Source organism: Silene latifolia, chromosome 9 (genome assembly GCF_048544455.1).
Source record: "Silene latifolia isolate original U9 population chromosome 9, ASM4854445v1, whole genome shotgun sequence".
NCBI classification, from domain to species: domain Eukaryota; kingdom Viridiplantae; phylum Streptophyta; class Magnoliopsida; order Caryophyllales; family Caryophyllaceae; genus Silene; species Silene latifolia.
In genome coordinates, this window is record NC_133534.1 from 56477754 (window position 1) to 56485954 (window position 8201).

General features: G+C 38.0%; 1 non-coding gene across 1 annotated transcript; it reads right to left on the bottom strand.

Annotated features, from left to right (window-relative positions):
- Window positions 1-7891: 7891 nt before the first annotated feature.
- On the bottom strand, window positions 7892-7998 carry LOC141602920 (small nucleolar RNA R71). The gene has a single exon (XR_012524824.1). It is a non-coding gene; the product is annotated as a small nucleolar RNA R71 (small nucleolar RNA).
- Between the last annotated feature and the right edge of the window lie 203 nt (window positions 7999-8201).

Below are 8201 nucleotides of genomic sequence, written 5' to 3' on the forward strand. Positions count from 1 at the left end.
GTGTATTCGTGAACACCTGTGATGAACCATAATGGGGAGCAGATTTGACAGGTACTAAAGATTAGCTGATTTGTGAGCTATGGGATGCGTGAGGACTTGGCCAATCTACCTAGAAGTCTAGATCACATAGAAGATTTTATCACTTAATTTATTTTCATTGCGAGTTGTATTTATCTTATATTAAGTTTAGTTGGATAATTTGTAATAAACATGTAATCGTTAAGTTTTAATTTAAAGTACTTTGGTATTGTTGTACTTTGTTATTCACTACCTCGGGAAACCGAGATGGTAACAGTCCGGTTTATTAGGGAATGTCTTGCTAAAGGCTCCTTCATAAACCGGGGTGTTACAAAGTGGTATCAGAGCGAACGATCCTCAGGCCTAAACCAATGAGCCCAATGAATATAGGATGTGTCTAATTAAAATGAACCCCGGGATAGAACTGTTAGGAGCACACTAAGGTAAGGTATGAGTTAGGGGCCCCCTCACACCGAACCAGCGGCCCTCTCAGTTTGACCCGGACACCCTGAGTGTATATGAGAGAAAGGGTGGAAAAGTTGCTTGAGGTTGAACATGAAATTCCTATATCGTTGCCTAAGTGTTAACTGATTGATACATTGATTATTGCATAACCGAGTGATGTATACCTTGCGACCCATATATTCTAACCATTTACAGCAGACAACGCTACGGTGAGTATTTTGTATGAATGATGACGTGAGCATATGATGTTGTAGAAATGAGAAATAAAATTTTCGAGTTCAGGTTAATAATCAATGAAGTGTTGTGGTAGCCGTGAGTATGAAAATAGTTGCGAGTCGATGATAGTTACCTAGTTGGATGTTGAATGATGTGTTGATTGTACTATTATGCCTAGTAATATGCGGTTATGTGATCCCGAAGCCATGCTAAGTATAGTATCGTGATAGTAATTGGAAACACTGTTGAATTGCATGTTTTTAGTCATAGCAATCGTGATTTAGATGTAAGGAGTAGATCGAGATGCGAAGGATTCTACGGGATAGATGTTTACAAAAGTACAGTGTGAGATTTAAGTTAGGATGAGTTAGTATCGATAGTATGGTTGTAAGAGTTTGAAACATAGAAAATAAATGACCTAGTGCTGAAACACGTTGTATGATTTTACTCTCGAATTGATCTTACTGCCATTTCTTTTCTGTTTATTGCCTAGGGATGAAAATTTTATGAGAGATAGCCTTGTGAGTTAGTGTTCATTTGGCGCTGGTTTCATGCTTATATGATATACGGATTAGGAGTAATAAATATTTTAGTGGGCTGTGGTCAGGAAGTTCCTGTGCAGTGATGTTTTGACCAACGATTTTGTAAAAATCCTCATTTAAATTGTGTTAATAATTTTTGCATAATTACAACTCCATCGATCAGAAGATTTGCATATGTTTTCAAATTAACAAACCACGAAAATTCTTGATGTCTCTATATTAAACGGTAGGTTTTGCAAACTGACCCAAGTCTTGGACCAGTTGCTGTCACATGTTTGTTTGGACCAACTGAGTTGTAAAATTCCTTAAAAAAAATGAAATTTTGTGCTTTGGACCTAATTCTTTTCCCCTGTGTTTTTAACTCTCCGTGTTTTTACAAAAATAATATGAATCAAGTTTTAATCGGACGGTTATTTATTCGTGATCTTTGAAAGTTACAACGTGAAACATGACTTGTAAAATTTGCATTCTAGGTAGAGTTTCATGCAGTTGTTTGAATAATTCATGAGCCTTAGTAATGTGAACTTATAATGCTTTATGTGACGATAGTAGCACGCATGTTTAGTAGTTATGTATCTTAACAAGTGTTAAAATTATAACTTAGTTGATAACATTGTTGGCATGATAGCGTGAGTAAAATGGGATAGCTTAAATGGATTCTTAGTCAAGGGTGAAATATTTTATACGAATCCAGTTGTTGCATATTTTATGTATGTTTGGCATGTTGTACTATCTCTAGTATGTTCATCATATTTGCGTGATGGTCGGATATATATAAAAATAAAACTATGTTGTCATGTCTTAGTAAAGTTGATGGCGTTAAAAGTTAATTGATTGTTCTAAGGTCCACGCATGAATAATTATAATAATGATGTCTAAATGTTCACACATGTAGGATGCATCTGAGTTTTAATGTCTTCATGTGAGTTGTGTGCCCATAATTACATTTATTACCTTCATCGCATTAAATTATGTCAGTTGGACCTACACCTATAACATGATAATAAACAGTGTTGTTATTCCTTATTGAATATGTTCGTTATTACAATGTCATAAAATGCTAAAGTGAGTCTTGCAAATGTATGGGTGTGATATAAAGGAAACTAGTGGATATAACACGACAATTGGCATACCTATATTCTCGAGTCGTTACTACCGATTATATTATAACAAAGATTGTTATGATAACTATGTCGACAATTATAATAAGATAACCCTTTGATGATTCACATGATATGCATTGGTTTAAATGATAAGTCATTATAGTTACATTTTTATGAGCCTACGAGTTGCCTAATTATTCAATCATGCAAGTCAGAGAAGTTGTTCAAGTTGCTAATCTTTTATCATAACTAGTGTTCTACAAAGTATATGATGGCAAACATATGTTTAAACTATTTATACAATATCTCTTGTTTTGCTGAAAATGAATTATACTAAGTTGCTGGACACGATTGAATGATATGGTTGCTAAAATGTGAAACATAGGTGTGATATGGAAGTAATGTTGTCGTTGTCATTGATCATATGTAGTTACTTTTATTGGAAAACATGTTTTCAGAATTGATATCGTGCAAACAATTTTTATAATTTAAAATATGAATTATGAGTATGTTGTTGATTGCTTAAATTCATCGACCTAATTCGTGACCTAAACCAGTGAGTGAGTAAATGGTTGTATGGACATGTCAATAAGATCCTGTGATTGTGATAGATAGTAGTGGCAGATCTATTTCTGTGATATGTTTACAAATGTGAGAAGTTCTTAAATTGTTCCGTTGATTTTGCTCTCGCTCGTTCATAGTCTATAATTGATCATCAAATTTATTAGTTGTGAAACCGTGTAAACCATGATTCCTTCCTTGTTGTTCTTTTAGTTGATGTTGTGTTTTTAAGTTACGCATGAGCTAGTAATAAATGTTACGTGTTGACAATCAGTTAATCCCTTAATAAAACTTTGTTTCGACCTTAATGTGGATGCGTAATCTCCTATCATGTATTCTTTCCTGTCACGTGTGGTTGATAATGATTTTGTTGCATAGATATATGAAAATTTGAAAAGAGGTTACGAGGACGTAACCATGTTTCTAGTCGGGTAGGATTGTAAAATCTTAATGTTTATATTACATTTATTTGTAGATTGTAGTTTTGATCAAGTTGATGTTTCGTTGTGGGGTACCTATGCAAATGAGTTCTATATGTTTTGTTCCTACTTCTGTTAGTTGGTGGATGTGTGAAAGAAGAGTGTAGTTAAACTGTTGATATTGAGATTGAGATTGGCCACTAGTATTGAGTTGTGGAGCCTTTGTGCCGAGTTACGTTTACGGTCCAGAGCGACCATGGTTATTGAGTTACTCGAGTTCGAGATCGGAATTTAGATGGAAGATGACGGTGTTCTCAGATGATTATTTAGTTGTTATACATTTGTGTTCTCAGGTAGTTATTAGTTGTAGTTAGTTGGGTTAAGTGAAGATGAGTTAACTTCGGGACGAAGTTTATTTTTAGGAGGGCAGAATGTAACATTCCGTGTCTGTTATGTTTAATTGATGTGTCAAAAGTGTGTGTTAACTGTGTTAGAAATGCGTGACGTCCGTATGTACGATATACAATACCTTTCTGATGTTTGAGTACGGGAGCGAACTTCGGGACGAAGTTCATTTTAAGGGGGGAAGACTGTAATACCCCGTATTTTATATCGCTAATTGAGTCAAGTAATTGTTTAGTCGTATTTGATATCATAAGATCGAGTTATTCGTAAACTTGTTGAGACGGGTTTAACTGAACGAAGTCACGATAATTAATTCTTTTACCAACCACGCTGACCCATGACATTTACCCATCTACTCGGGCACGATTACCCATGACCCATTTTACCATTTAACCTAATTATAACCTAATTCTACCCTAAGACTACAAACCCTACTCCCTCAACCCGCCACCCTCATTTCAGCAACACCAATCCCCATCTTCACGCAATTCGAGAGAGAGAGAGAGTGTGTGGCTGTTGTCTACGCAGCAGGGATGAACTAGGGACCTTTGTCGACAACCGTGGGTGGCCTGGTGGCGGTAGTGGCGGCAGGAAAAAGGTAAGAGCAACCGTCTTTTCTCTGTTTTTGTTTTTCTGTCGAGGGTTGTTTGTTGTTTCGTGTCTATGGGAGGCGTTTTTGGTGGTGGTTGTCGGGGTATATGGGTAGAGTGGTAAGGGACGAGTGAAATGGTGGTGGTTATGGTGGTTTTAGGTGGTGCTAGTGGCGGTGAGAGGTGGCAGCGACAGGGGGTGCAGCAACGGGTTTTATACACGGGTTTCAGGCGGGTTTAGATGGGTAGCCTTGGGGTGGTGCCACCGTCGACTAGGGGGAGGTCGACAAGGTGGTGCTGGGTTGTCTGTGTTCGTGGGCTGACGGCGAGCAAGGGCGTGGTGGTTTGGCAGGGGTAGGGTTGTTGGTTGCGGTGGTGGTAAAAGGAAAACAGGAGGTGTTTGGTGAGCCGTGGGGGTGAACCAGGCCATTTGGCGGCGCTGGTTTGACTCGCCGGCGGGAGTCGACCTTGATGGGGGTGGTTGTTTGGTGGTCGGGTCGAAGTGGGGGACACGGCTGGTGGTTGTCACGGTGGTTGGGTGGCGTGTGGAGTTGAGAAATGGGCTGGAAACCGTGGTTGGGGCGTGTTATTTAGCGGGTTCGTTTCGTGTCCTTATTATTTAAGTTATCGTATCCTTAATTAATTAATCTTTTTCCGAGTTATTAATTAATTAGAGACGGGTTGATTCGGGTATTTCTTAATCGCATAATTCGTTAATCTTTTATTTATCATATTAGTTCTTTAATTTAATTCCCGAGTCGGTTAAATAATTCAAGTCGGGTTTTGAGTCGGGACTGATTAAAGTGGAAAGTTACTATATCGGGAAAGTTTCTATTTTGAGAGATGTCTACATTTAGTAGTTAGTAATTATAAATATTATAATTGTTTTAGGTGACGGACTTGTGAAGGATCGATAATCAAATGCATTGCTTTGTTTTCTCGGATCGCTTTAATGCGTAATTGGATTTGCTGGCACTTTGAGGTAGGGAAATACACTTGTCCTGTTATCATCATTGATCGAATTGTGTTGACTTGATTTCTGGATGTTGACTTATGTTATGATTTATATATACGGGAAAGTGATTGACTGAATTGATCGTATTGAGTATGGTATCACAACATTCAGTAGCTGGCATGATTTCATTCATTTGTTATACATATTGTATTGCATAATTACTGTTGAGCATTTCATATGCATTGGAGTTGGAGGATGGTGTGGTGGTGACGAGGTTGTGATACGATGTGATGTTGTGATAAGGCCCAGGCGGGTTCTGCAGGACTTGCCCTGGTGTCCTCAGCTGCGAGCTGGCAGATCGACTTCGGTCGATATATAGTCTACCGGGGATCGGTATGGCTGGGCGTTTCGGGGATGTGTGTGATGGGTTGAGATGGAGATGGAGGTGAAGGAGGAGCATGCATATCATATTTTATTGTTTCATTGTTTTCCCTACTCAACCTCGTGGTTGACCCTGTGTATTCGTGAACACCTGTGATGAACCATAATGGGGAGCAGATTTGACAGGTACTAAAGATTAGCTGATTTGTGAGCTATGGGATGCGTGAGGACTTGGCCAATCTACCTAGAAGTCTAGATCACATAGAAGATTTTATCACTTAATTTATTTTCCGCTGCGAGTTGTATTTATCTTATATTAAGTTTAGTTGGATAATTTGTAATAAACATGTAATCGTTAAGTTTTAATTTAAAGTACTTTGGTATTGTTGTACTTTGTTATTCACTACCTCGGGAAACCGAGATGGTAATAGTCCGGTTTATTAGGGAATGTCTTGCTAAAGGCTCCTTCATAAACCGGGGTGTTACATAATTAGTGTAGTTAATATCAATCAAATCTCTCTTCAATATTGTAATTAAGTATTAATCAAGTTTTAATCCAAGTTTTAGTTCTTTAATCTCTCTTTTGTTCATCCTTTATTTTGGGTAATTGAAGATTATTTGGGTTATTATTGGGAGATTGACAACCTCTCAATCTAGCATTCAAGTACTTCTATTATTCTTGCTTTACTAGTGGAATCATTAGTAGGTATAATCTCTTAATCCCTTTTTAATTATTGTTAATTACTTTCATTTATTCATCATGTTTCATATTGTTGGTATGATTGACAACCTTGCTAGCATGATCAACATGATAATGAGTGAGTAGTCTCTTAGCTAGGGTTAATGGGTGATTAGGGGAAACCAACATGGGGAATGATTCATGCTTAAATTAATATGCTTTCATATCTTATTTGCTTGCTTGTTTTGATCTCAACTCATGCACATGTTATATTTGATGAAATGCTAAGCCTATGAATCCTTGCATTTACTATCATCTCCTATCTTTTCAATGAGGCTTGTAAGACATAACCCAACTCGAGTCTTATTAGACCATGCATGTTGTTGAGTAGGGAAGATTAAGTCGACTTGTAGGTGTTGTACAATCTAATCGATTCGGCTCCGGGACCCAAACTTTCCTAGGATTGTAAGATATAACCCAACTCAATCCATCACAACAATAATTGCTTGCTTATAATTTGAGAACATGTTTGTATGATCATATCCCATGATTCCCCTATGATCCCATGACATCCTAGTGCCTTTAATCAATTGTTTACACCCCTTTTTATTCATCTTGCTTGTTTATTTTCATTGTTATTCTAGTTTAGTAACCTTCTACATCAACCCAATTTGTGACACCCCTTAGACACCACTAGTTACAATAGAAATCTCATTTCAACTCCCGTCCCTTGGGATCCGACCTTTACTTGCCTCTTTACTAATTGTAGAGTTGCTTGTTAAGCTATAAATTGTGTTTTGATTCGACCGTGACCAACGACCACATCTATTTATTTGTGAATACGAAATGGACCGATCAAAAATGGCGCCGTTGCCGGGGACGGTGTTTGTTTGATTTAGATTTCCTTTTTGTTATTAGTTGTGTCTTTCTTCGCCTTGAGGAAGTAAAAATCCTCAAGGTTTGTTCTAATTGTTTTTAAGTTGTTTGATATTTTGCATGTCTAGAAGGTTACAAAGTGATTTGTTACCTTTTGACCGTGAAATCGAAAGAACCTTAACGAACAATAGGAGACTTGTTAGGAGGAATTTGAGAAGTGTTGTTCAACCTACTAGTGAGTTTGTCAATCCTTTCGCAATAGAAGGAGAAGATAACCCATTACACAATACCCCACAAAATCCACCTACAATGCCAAAATTCTCGTCACACTCCGTACCCACCGAGGAGAATCTACCAAATGGTACTCCTACACCGCAACATCTCACCGTAAATTTTATTGCCAAGTCCGCCTTCATCCAACTAGTTGAGAGGAGCCAATTCGGGGGAATGCCTAGTGAGGACCCTCATTCTCATATGGAAACCTTTTGCGATTATTGTGATGCTATCTCTCAAACGGGCGTGACTCAAGACCAAATTAGATGGGTCTTATTTCCTTTCTCTTTAATCGGCACCGCGAAGCAATGGTTGAAGGGCCTTGATAAGGCCACCCTTGGAATAGATTCTTGGAAGAAGTTGGCTCTAGCTTTCTACAAAAAATTCTACCCACCGGAAAAGACCAACATGCTAAGAGCTCAAATTACGGGTTTTAAGCAAAGGGATGAAGAGTCTTTGTATGAAGCTTGGGAGCGGTTCAAGGGAATTTGTCGCTCATGTCCTCACCATGGACTTAGCGAATGGTTTTTGGTGCAACAATTTTGGAATGGTTTATATGAAGATTCTAGGAACATTCTCAATATGGGATCAAATGTAATGTTCACCGAAGTTGATGACAATCAAACATGGAACAAGATTGAGGAAATGGCGGTCCATAATTCACAATATAGTAGACCTCGCAAGGCTACTAGAGGAGGAAAGCATGAAGTGGACTCCG